Raw genomic sequence first — 12311 nt, forward strand, 5'->3', positions numbered from 1 at the left:
TCCGTTTGTCCTGTTTCTGAGGACCGCTGCCCAAGGCACCTAGCATTGCACATGGACAGCCTGTATCTCCCGTTGCACCGTGAATTTTGTTAGCAGGAGTGAAGAATTTTTAGGGTATAAGCTAACTGAATTGCACTGAAGTGAAAAAAGTGCTGTATAACTTCCAAGAGATAAGAACGGAATATAATTGGAAGACAAATATTTTGAGCAAAAGATGCTGAAAAAGCATCTTTGAAAAATTATGAGCATAGCGCTATGGTTTTTTATTTAGGATTTTTATATGTTTTAGATTTAGAGTTTGAATTTCAACAAATTGAGTTGAATTGGTGTGGATAACACATTCAAAGGGCCACGTATTTCTTTCAAAGAAGAATAAACAAAGTAGCACCTGCAAAGACTGTTTTGGCTTTCAAGTGTTTTTGTATTTTTGAACCCAAATCTGCAAGTTCCTGTTAAATTAAAGTGTTCTAGAAAAATGTCACAGATTGTATGATCCACCCTTTCCAAAAAATTATTGTTGATGTTGCTTAGTAGGGACGTGGTTGGGCTGAGGCCCCTCAAGACATATATCTCCTTTTGTTCAGAAGGATACCGGGCTGCAGCAGGCACCCAGACATCACAGAGATAATAGAGGATCCCGAAAAGAAGTCAGCAAGTTACAAAGGAGGAATGGGCAAGTAAAAGGCGAAAGCCTGAATCCCATCTGTCCTAAGCAATGATCTGCTCAGCTCTGGGCTGGTGGCACAGGCCACCTACAATTCAGGGTCTCGGGCACAAATCTTGCGCACTTAGGTGCTTATGTCCTTCCTCACAAAGGAAAAGAACATTAAAAGGAGATGCCTGTTACTTAGTTCAGTAAAGGGAAAAGAAACTTCTACTTAGGTCTGTTTGCCTCTTTTGGAGGCTGGACTTGAGCACAAAGGAGACGAGTGCCCTAGTAGCAGGCCGCTGAGCAGGCTGAGGGGATGCAGGGAGTCTGCTCCCAGGGAAGCTCTTCCACTTTGTATAATCTAGTTACTCTTGTACTGGGGGTTTGAAGCCAAGTACCCAGCAGGCACACCATAACTCTTCTCTCTCTCTCTCTCTCTCTCTGGCCCATTAATTGTCCTGATACCACTCCAGATCTCCTGAAAGTGGGACGCCAACTGTTAAAGGGAGATTCTCGCCTCAGGACGCCTGCAACCTCAAGCTCAGCCTCGCGCGTGGTCCGTGAGAAAGCCACGGCTCCAACTGCAAATCTGAGTAAGTAGGGGATGCAGATATGGGACTATTGCAGGGAGCGCCTCAGCCGCTGGGCTGTTGGACAAGGTGAGACCTGTGCCAGCCAATTCACCTTTTAGTGCCAAATGCCTTTTGATAGAGATGCAGGTCTCCTGGGGACTGTGGGGACATGCTCCTCCTCCATCTGGAAAAGACGGCTGAGCTCCTGGCGTAAGAAGGGCACTGAGGTTTAGAGGTCAGAGTTGAGGCAGGTATGGAAGATGGCAAGAGTTGTGATCTTTAGTAAAAAAAAAAAAAAGTCTTTTTTATATTTAAGAAGCTTTTTTTCTCTCTTCTGCTCATTCGTTATGGAATATGAGTCAAATAAGAGAAACCGATGCTATACACACTGCACGCTCTTAAGTATTTTTTTTAAAATATGTGTGAGGTCAAGCTGGAGCAGGCTTTGCAATTTGTGTATCTACTGCAGCAAATGTTCTGCTCTTTCTGGCTGTTTTCCGTGGTTTTCAGCCCGCTTCACCTGTACGGAAGGAAATACTGTGCCTATGGAAAGGCCATTATAAATCTTCTCTTAGGAGATTTTTTTTTTTCTTGGTGCTCTGCTTGTAATTTACAATCCGTATTATTTATGCCAATGTTGAAAATAGTTTTCTGATGCCCTGGTTAAAATATTCTGAACATACTCCAGCTACATTCTACTATGAGCACTTCCACCAAACATCCGTTTTTATTTAAAGTAATTTTTCATGACATAACATGCATCATAGCCAGAATCCTGTGTTGCTGTTCAATGGTTTTCTTTACAGTTTTCCAGCTGTATTCCTCCTCCCCATGATAGAGTGTTGCCAGACTGATTAGAATACACAAATTGTATTCCCTTAATCTTCCTTCATAAACAGTGCCCTGTAATCCTGTCATCATTGTTGTTGACCAAATCAAAACATTAAAGAAAGCCTTTCTCTCAGGCTGAACAAAGACAATCATCTTCAATCTAAAATATTTAGAATGCTTAGAGATATTTTAAGGCTTTAATTAATGTACTTAATTTAATTCAATAATTTTAAAATTTATTTTTAAATTTTAAATTTTATATTTTAAATTTATTTAATTAAATTAATTTATTTAATTTTAATTTTTAAATGTAAATTTTTTTAAAAATTAAAAAACGGAAAGGATTTAGTTTTAATTAGGAATTAGTTAAATTAAAGCAATAAAAATATCAAAATATTTGTACCCCTTTTTTAAAAGAAGAAAGGAATTTGACAGTTATCAAAATTAAAGCATCATTTCAGACAGAAAGTAGAAAATTCTGTTTTTCCACTATCTGGCCATGTTTGAATTAAAATCAGAAATAGTTTCAGTGCGCTCTGAACTTTGTGTTTTGGTGACCAAATCACTCAGAAATTTTTTTTTTTTGTGCTTTAGAGTGACATCTTTTAATCCTTTTTGAGCAGTGTTGAGTGGATATGTCTCTATATTCCTTCTGTTTATATATCTGTATTTGTATGCAGGCATAGAAAGCTAAGGGAATGTCTTTATCTTAGCCATGCAAATCTGACTGATTTGGTTTCACTGTGGTATATGGACATTGGGGAAGTTGGTGGTTAATGGGCTCAACAGTGGAAACTCAGCCATAAACAACTAAGCAGGTCTTTGCAGATAGCGGTGGCATTTTGAACATTTGCTTGCTTTTACGTACCTAGCTATATAAATCCTGGGGAAGCTGTGTTTTAGATGCCTTCAATCTCTTTTGGTCCTCACCTGTCGTTATGATTCCGAGATTAGGAAGAGCCTGGAAGAAGGGGGAAATGCATGCCCAGTCCCTGTTCCAATAAATAAACCACAATTATGAAAAGAAAATAAAACCCAGCATCTGATAGAGCAACTGGACAGAGGTTGCCCAACTTTGCCCAAAACTCTAGATTGTAGAACTTACTTTTCTCAGGTGTGTTGGGTGCAGGGGTTAGGCAGGGTCTCCTGATGGAGGCAGGGGAGCTGTGGGAAATTCAGGCCTGTTTGGATTCCACTATGTATGTAGCAACGGGTGACAAAGACGTGCAGGCACCCTAAACTGGGTGAATCTGTGGAGGAGCTGGAGAAGGCCCTGATAAGCTGAGAGGACAGGAACCCCATCTCCTCCCCTGGTTCTTACAGCTGGACGCAGTGCGTGTCCCAGGTGGTGTGATGGGGAGATGATGTGCAGCCTCCTCCCAGTTCAAAGCTAAAATCTGGCCCTGCAAATCCCAGGTGGATCCTTTCTCCAGTAAAGCAGAGAGCAGAAGAGAGCTTTCCTTGGGCTGCTTTTGTGTGGACCCTGATGTCTTTTGTGTAGTGTGAAACACCCACCCTGGTCTTTGGAGAGGAGCCAGGCACCGAGCTCTTTTAAAGCTGACCTGCTTCTAGGCATGCCCAGAAACAAGAGTTTCACATAGCTGAGACACTCTGCTGATTGAGAGCGGGACTTCTCAAGTGAGGTGGCAGATAGGAAGAGTGCTACTTCCAAAATTCCCCCCGTGGAGCTGGGGCCCTGGCATCCTTTCATAAATCCTGCTCCAGCCGCTGCAAGGTGGACATCGCTTCCCCAAGGAGCTTGAAATATATTACTTTTAATGTGTTGTAACAAAACAGTAGATGTACCATATAATACTGTATCTTAGGTGTACTGTTATGTAAGTTGTGTTTAAAGGAAATGAAAATTCTGCAGAGTTTGTTTTGTATTTTATTTGGATTACAAGCCTTGTCTTGCTTCCATGTTGAGGCATTTCATTACAGGTCGTCTGTTCCTCCCTTCTGAAATTCTCTAAGTAATAGGAAGTTGTTGGCTTTCGAAGTCTGGGCACCTGGCACGCTGTGAGTCTTTGCTCAAGTTGGCAGAATACGGTGTGACCGCAAACCCTCAAGGATTAATAGGCTGAAAAAGCACAGGCTTCATGTCTGTCCTTAGTGTTCCTTAATGCTAAGAGTGCTACTGGGGGGAAAAACAAGCAAATGACAGCAGTCGTAACTTGACATTCATTGCTTTGAGACCCACCTTGTCTTTCTTTATAACTATAGAAATACAGTTTAGGCAACCTATCAATATACTGGGTAGGGTTTTACTGTTCGTTTCAGTAGATGGCACTTGATCTCTATTAAATAGTTTTTTGTAATAATTTCAAGGTATGCGTTACAGTAAATATTTGACTAGCTTTATGACAAATTTTGCTTTTGATCCTGGGATTGCAGGGCTGCTTAGTTAGTTACCTCTCAGATATGTTTCTCATTCTGGTGGTTTTCTCTTCCCTGTTGAAAACATGTAAAACTGATTTAAAATGTTTTATGCACATTAGAATGAAAACCATGTGCCTTATATTAAGGGTGATTGTGCAAAAGCTTTCAGCTGAATCAGGTTTAGCATGTGATTTCATGCGTTTGCATATATGCTGTGGACACATACCTGCAGCATTTGCTGCTGTGAATGCATGCCTGCGGGGTTTGTTGCTGTGCACCAGCCAGCCTATCTCCTCCTTGTGCATTGGACCCAGATTTAGGAGATGTGTTGAAGAGGCCTCTGAAAGCCCTTTGTTAAACTTCTGCCACCAACATAACGGGACGGCTGGGATGTTGACCTAGTCTATGACGGAGTTCACTCCCTTTCTGTGTCCTGTTAAGTCATCCCTGCCAAAGATGATGTTTTCCAGCTTCTAAAAGTACTTCTGACCAGCCTATTCATTTCTATTCAAGCAGACCAGGTAGTACTGCCAGGCATATGAGAAAACTCCTGAGGTGACACCACATGCTTCCTTGTTAAAGACTTGTCCGTAAGTGGATTTACACATCACGGAGGTTTTTCCAAAACTGTCATATACAAGTTGAGTATCATGTTATACATCTATTGGTATTTCTTGAACCTCCAGTCTCAATGTTTCTAATGAGGTTGGAGTAGCAAAGTAGCATCCTTCCATCTCTGATCGAAAGAGCCTTTTGGTTTGAACAGAAACATAAGTTGTCCAGACTGTTCTCTTCTCCGTGAACATGTGTTCCCCCAACAAAGGTCATTTCGGGATGAGAAGGGAAAATTGCTGGGAGCTGTTCTAAAGTGGTGTTAGAAGAGCTCAAACTGCATATAGAATCACAAAAAATAATGAGGTCAGGCTAATTTCCGTACGAAGAATCTCTGTAAGGTATATAAAGCAGGAAAAAAAACCCCACCTTGTAATGCTCTTTGTCTGTTCCAACATCTGCTCGTGGCTGCTGTGCAAATCCATGAATTAAAAACAATGAAGAAAAATGCTGGCTCAGGATACAGTGATATGCAGAGTCTACATGATGGCTCTCAGCCAATCTCAGTAATTAGTTTGTAGTGACTGTTTCTAGAGATGAGCTTGACTGACTGTGGTTTCACAGCACGCACAAGCCACATTCCATATTTATTTTGAGATCTGCAGTGCTTATACTTTGCATGAATGCAGTTCAGATTACTACCAAAGTTATAGTATTTAGATGAGATTGGAAAACTGCTTAATGAGATAAATTTTGATTATTTGATAACAAACTTTCTTCCAAAGTAAGAAAAGTAGGTGAACTAGATGAGCAAAAATCAAGATACATAATTAGTTTAGGTCACACAACCAGCAGTATGAATTGAGGGGATCAAGTAAAATCAAGTTTAGATCTAAATGCAGGGAAGCAGGATCTGCGTTGAAGTTCTTCCCCAAAGTCTTCTGCCTGGTATTGAGCTGGAAGTCCCCTCACCCAGCAGGTTTGAACAGTTGATGGTCACCCACACTGAAAGTTTTGCTCCACGTCTTCTCTGACTGCATGTTTGCCAGCTGCCAATTTGTCAGCTGTTACTGCGCTGTGCAATCAGCTGCAACATGATTAACAGATCTGTCTGATGAGAGAGCACAGGCAAGCAGTCAGGTAGATGTCCACCCAAGAGTGACAAGCGATAGCTTCTTTGGCCAGCGCAGTGGGATAGGGGAGGGGATGCTGATGCCAGGCATTGCTGTGCTCAGGTTCTCACTGTCATTCTGGGAGCACAACTTGCAAGTCTGAGCTTGATGACTAAACTGCATATAAAATAAGAGGGGGTGGTTAGGTACTACAATCCAAGATTCACAGCAGAGAGCATGCCAGGCAGGAACGCACCTCTCCCAGTCCACAGGAGAGGCCAGAGAGGCGTGCCCGTCTCCCAGATTTGGCCACCTACTTGTACCCTGCTTGCGCCCATGCACGTGCCTCACATTCACTCTGAACCTCTGTACCAGAGCCAGACCACCTCTGTGAGTGCCAGCAACCAGCACGTTTCATTGCTTTGAACTATGGCCAGCACTGGTGCTACCACCCACCCTGTTTTGTGTGGCAGCTGAGCAAGTAGAGCTCGGGGAAAAGATCTGAGTTCAGTGCCCTCCTTAGACCAAAGGAGTTCAAATCCACACCTCTCACAAGAGTTCTCAACCACTGCAACCTACAGAGCATCATCAGCTTCCTCCACTGGCTTTAGACCTCGTGGTAGTAGAGGGTATCTGTCAGACGTGGGCAGAGGCAGAGCACATGGGAGCAACTTCTCTGTCACACAAAGAATAGAGCAGTCTACGTGGAGGAGAGTCCTGGTCCTTGCTCCCAGGATTATATCTGCATTTACGCAGTTACTGTTGGATGTGAAATTTATAGCAAAGTGCAAGGCAAGAGTCTCATGTATAGTAATAGTAAATCGCATAGTAAGTCAAAGGCCAGGGACTGGAACAAAAACACGCTGTCAGCTGAGCTTGACACTGTGAATTGAGTACATTCCCTGCTGGCAGCCTTTGCCCTCAACATGGGTCATTTTTTAAAGGGTGTTATCTGAAGAAAAGCCGGAAATGCTGAAGCAAGACTTCATCACTTCTGAGCAGCTTCTTTTTCTTACATTTGTTCGTGCATGTGAGCAGTCTGGTTTTCTTTTCTAGATTGCTTGTGGTGTATGGTTATTGTGTGGATCTGTGTAAGAAATGTATATACTGGCTCCATATACATACGTACGTATGTGATGCGGTTGCATACTGTCCTGGCAGACCAAGTATACCTAAGCTGTTCTACCTTGCCCAGCCAATTGCAGTGCTGTGGCAGGACGGTGTTAGCTCCCTAAGCAGTGGTCCTCCAACCCATGGGGCAGATGTGTACACACATCTGAGGTACCGTCACTGCCTTTTCTGCCTCTGCCTGGGTTGTGCCAGCTGGCACTGCCTGCACTCCTCATCATGGGCAGCACAGCATGCAGTCGTGGGGTTGCAGGCTCCCCTCTCCCCTCCTTGTCAGCTAGAGCTAGGTGACTGTAGTGGTGCTGTCAGGGCAGCAAGGAGGCTAAAAGGCAGTGCAGAAAGCATGATGCTGTTTGCAGCACTCTCTTAGCTCAGTGCCGTTGCCCACTGAGCAATAAAGTGCAGGGACAGCACTTGATACTGCACTATTTCACTCCAGTGTCTTGCAGGCAAGAAGCAATCCTGGAAAACGTTGCAGTACTTTGTTGGCCATCACTGTGTTGTTCTTCCCGTTGCACAGAGCGGTGCACAGCTCTGCTCCTAGGGAGTGGGTGTGCTGCTGCTTGTAGCCTGCTGCAAGGTGGGCTGGGGCCAGAGTGACGGGCCTCTCAGTGTTGGATGCCACTACGCGTGGCATGAGCGTTTCCGTCAGAGCATAGTGCCAAGTTGTCTTGCCTGCCAGCACTGTGACACTGAGTGGCCGCAGCATGGAAATATATGTATGAATGAATTTCAACTGAGATCCCGCTTAAGCTGATGACTCAATATGTGGTATCCTTTGTGGGAAATGTTGGGTAAGACAATCCTCTTAGTCAGGGGAGTCTCAGATCAGGGCAAAACAAGTGTTATAGCCAGTTCAGACAAAAGAAATGGTTTTTGAGAAATGGCAGCCTCTTTCATGGTTAATGCTGCTTAGGTGGGTTGTTCTGGGACTTAGATGTGTGAGCTTTCGCAATCACATTGTCACAGCGACAAACCTAGTCAACTGGGGTACAAGCCGTGCACATCACCATCAGTTCTGCAAAGGATTTAAGAAAGACTGTGCAGCTGAAGGTTTATCCACCCCAGTGGGGGATGATGGTATCTGCAGATGCATCATGGAAAATATAGCAAAAATGGGGTTCATGGTAAGTCTGCAGCTGCTGGCTGGGGGTGTCTGTGCGTGAGATGGTGCCCAGAAATTCTCAGGTGAGAGATGCTCCCCCCGACCAGCTGTTTAAAGGATGTTGGAAAGTTATTTCCATTCCCTCAGCTTAAAGTCATTGTACAATATTGTGGCTTTGCAGTGTAAGGCCCAGATATGGCTTTGGACATCTGCCATTTGAGTGACAGACTGAAAAAGATCCTAACTTTAGGGTGGGTATTTTTCCAGGTGATAAGACTTTCTTAGTAGCTCTACCTACTACTGATTGTAGCAAAATGAAAGCGGTTTTCCCTGTACATGCCAGGGCTTGGGAAATAAAAGCTGTGATCCATAGAAAGTCAGAAATCAGGTAGATGGCTTAACACCCCAGAAGCACTTGAGAGCCGCGCGTGATTATTGGATTGATTTAAGGCTATTAGAGCTGCTTTACTGTCCTTCTGTTTGCCACGAGAACCTGCATATGTGTGTACATACGCAGACACATATACCCTATTAGCCTATACACATTTATATGTACATGTGCATGTATGTGTACATCGTCTCAGAAACCAAAACGGAAGCGGCTTTTCCCCCAGCGCGTAGTCTTTTCATATGGTTTAAAGCAAGCGAAATCTGCAGTGACAGTTGTGTGCTGCTGCAGGAGCCGTGTGAGCAGCCTGATTCTTGTATTGACGGCTGTAAGAAAGCAAACAGGTTGTCACAACAAATGTTCCTAGCCGTGTCCTAAAAGGGCTTCTTTAGTGTCAGGGGTTTGTGTCCAAATGGTTTTTCTCTGCTCTTGTTTAAGTGCCACTTCTGAAGAAATGTTGCAAATCCAGAACAAATCACGTGCTTGACATCAGGGATGTTGGAAAATTCATGCAACTGCTAAAATTCACACAGGATGGGCAAAGGGATGATGCCTGTTGTTCATTGTGATTTTTAAAACAGCCTTTGAGTTATGATTTCCACTGTGTTTTTACTCGTCCCTTTTCTTTTCCAGGGGTTAAAACCAATTTTAGCTCTTCAAGCAACACAGGCTGTACCTCAGTGCCTGAAGCCCATGTGTCGGCTGCTGGAAGCAAAAGGTCTTTTTCTCACAAGTAAGCAAAGCAATTTTTCCTGAAGAGTGAGAGAGTTGCTAGTGCAGAGAGAGACTACTATGTAAGGCCTTGCAGCTAATACATAAAATACCACTAGTGTGAGTTTTGAAACAATTTGGCTAACACTATGCTCTTGGGCAGCACTTACACTGATGAGAACTGTAATATGAGAAAGGGGAAAAAAAAGCTATATTTTTTGAGACCAAAACATGTCAGTAGGCCAGATCAGCCGACAGGTATTTTTTTTGTTGTTTGTTCATAACAAGTATGGGAGATACCCTCAGGTAAGACAGAAAAGACTTCAGCTGGAGTGGAGGAGGAGACAACTGGGTATATGTTGCTTAACAGCAGTACCTCTAAGAAGTTAACCTTAACCTTTTGGTCTTATCACTGTTTTCTCTTTGTAATAAACTGTCAGCTTGGCATGTCCCTTTCCAGGTCATGACCTTATTTTTTGTAGGAAGAAGTAGACAATATTGCCTTTGATGCTTTTGTATTCAACACCCTTGCCCAACCTTTCTGTAACTAAAACTATATGCAAATAAAAAAAAAAAAATATAAATCAGTTATCTATCTAAACAAATCTTTCAAGAAAGATTTCTGTAAGATTTCTCCCTATCATTTGTGAAGTGCAAATCCAGAGAGCTTGTGAATGCGAGGGTGAGGACATTTGGGTGGAGCAGCGCACATTGTGCTCCACCCACAAAATCCCTGCTGGTTACATTTGTTGGAGTAGGTGCAAAGAGTTCAGATTGACAGGACGGGTTTCCTGCCCTTTGTGGAAGTGCTGGCAGGTAGGCCAGGCCGGGACTGGCAGTGGGATACCTCTATGCTTAAGTCACACAGATGTCTCTGAGGTAGGAGTGTGCCCCAGTGCACAGAGATCGGCAGAATGATGCTTAATGAGCAGTTTCCTATCTGTGTCATGAGACTGTTAGAAAAATAAACATTACCTAAGCACTCTCTAGATTAAATCTAACCAGTAAAGGTACTGGCCGGGGGGTGTGTGTGTGTGTGTGTGAAAAATACTAAGTATAATATGAAGCCCTAAAATCACCTTACTTGCAGTAAGATTCTGTATCATTGCATGTATTTCTGTGCATTTAAATGTAACTTTAAATTAGAGCATCCTGACCCACTTAATTAGACAGAAGTCCTCTGTAATAATGCTCCTTCAATTGCATTGCTGCGTTACGCACAGTCTATGTGAATTCTGCCTCACCCAAGAGTTGATGCTGTACTGTACGAAGTGGAAGGAGAGGTCTCCTTTGCGATATGTTCTCTTTTAACTGTTTGACTCAACTTCCTCTGAAAAATCTCAGTGTTGTCACAAACCACAGTCCAGCACTTCATTGTAAAATAATTATAAAATCACCCAAACCACAGCAGTGTGATGAAGGTTTGCAGCAGCCACCTTCCTTATAAACTGTTCCATTTTCAGAGGAGGGACGAAACCAAGTTAGGGAATCTTGAGAAGAGTTCTTGCTTCATAGTGCTGTGGTATTTAAATTTTTATGTTCAAGCCTCTTTGGTTGGCTGGATTTGCCTTTTTCTTTTCTGAAACCAGCCCGTTCATTACAGTTTAGAAGAACAAATTCCATGAGAGGATGTAGGTAGCAGTGTAGCAGTGCAGGAAGACAAACCAAGTGAGCAAGCGAGGAACCCACCTTGGGAAGCTGTGCTCAGAGCACCTCAGTCCTTTGGCAGTTGCCAGCAGCACAGATACCAGTTGTTTCAAGCCCACAGTCGACAGTCAGGTTATTTAATAAAGAGTGGGAAAAGAAAGGTAGATACGTATGAGGGAAACTGGAAGGAAGGAAGGAAGGAAGAAAAAAATGTGTGGTTTTCTTTGTCTATTTTAATACTATTTCAGCCTGCTCACAGTAGGGTTTGAACTATATCTAAGCAAATGAATGGTCAGGCATTGGAACAGGCTGCCCAGGGAGGTGGTAGAGTCGCCATTCCTGGAGGTACTTAAAAGATGTGTAGATGTGGCACCTCAGGGCATGGTTTAGGAGACTTGGTGATGTTGGGTTGCCAGTTGGACTTGATGATCCTAGGGGTCTTTTCCAACCTTAATGATTCTATGGTTCTCTTCTATGATTCTATGAATAGTTGACAGTGGCAGCTGAAGCACCCTCTATGCCAAAGAGAGAAAGGAACAGTGGCTCAAACAAATCGGTTTTCATCACACACTGTGATCCCTCAGGCTGCTTGCCAAGGAGCATGAAAGCAGTCTTAGAGCAAACCTCCACGAGCAGGCATCTCTCTGCAGGTCTGGCCAGGGAAGGCTGAAGCGTGGTTCTTTTGGCACTAGCCCAGGCTGCAGTCCTCTCATTACTTAATGGAGTCAGAGGTTCAGGGAATGTGGATGATCTGGTGGAGTCAGTGGGAACCGTGCTAGCCACAGAGAAACGTGAAAATGGCCACCGTTTCCCTAGATCACATAATTCAGACTGAGAGCCCCACAGTCAGTGAAAGAGTGTGCAGTGGCTGATGACTTCAGGACTTTCTTCCCGGCCACTCACAGTTATCTACCTGTTTTAGTGTGTAGACAACTTTGTGCGTGAAATAAGACACATAATGAGTTGTGTGATAAAGATAATCCAGTATGCTTTAACCATGTTGGTTCTCCTCCAGTTGTGGCCTTCATGGTCAGAATAATGGATCCTTATCCAACAAGTCCAGACCCAGCCCACCTGCTTCCCGTGAAAAGGCCCCTTTGTCAACACTGAGCAAAAACCAGCCGAGTCCTGCGAACACCCGTCAGAATTATGGGGCTTCTTTAGCCAGCAGAAGCAACTCAGGCTCAAACAAAGGAAGTGACAGCAGCCAAGTGACGAGGCAAGTCTTTATTTCAGC

At 43.6% G+C, this 12311-nt stretch overlaps 1 long non-coding RNA gene across 1 annotated transcript; it reads left to right on the forward strand.

Moving 5' to 3' along the window:
- The first annotated feature begins 1099 nt into the window (after positions 1-1099).
- LOC142055799 (uncharacterized) lies at positions 1100-12311 on the forward strand. Its single transcript, XR_012660056.1, has 3 exons — positions 1100-1242; positions 9350-9449; positions 12090-12311. It is a non-coding gene; the product is annotated as an uncharacterized LOC142055799 (long non-coding RNA).

This window comes from Phalacrocorax aristotelis, chromosome 3, assembly GCF_949628215.1.
Source record: "Phalacrocorax aristotelis chromosome 3, bGulAri2.1, whole genome shotgun sequence".
Lineage (NCBI taxonomy): Eukaryota > Metazoa > Chordata > Aves > Suliformes > Phalacrocoracidae > Phalacrocorax > Phalacrocorax aristotelis.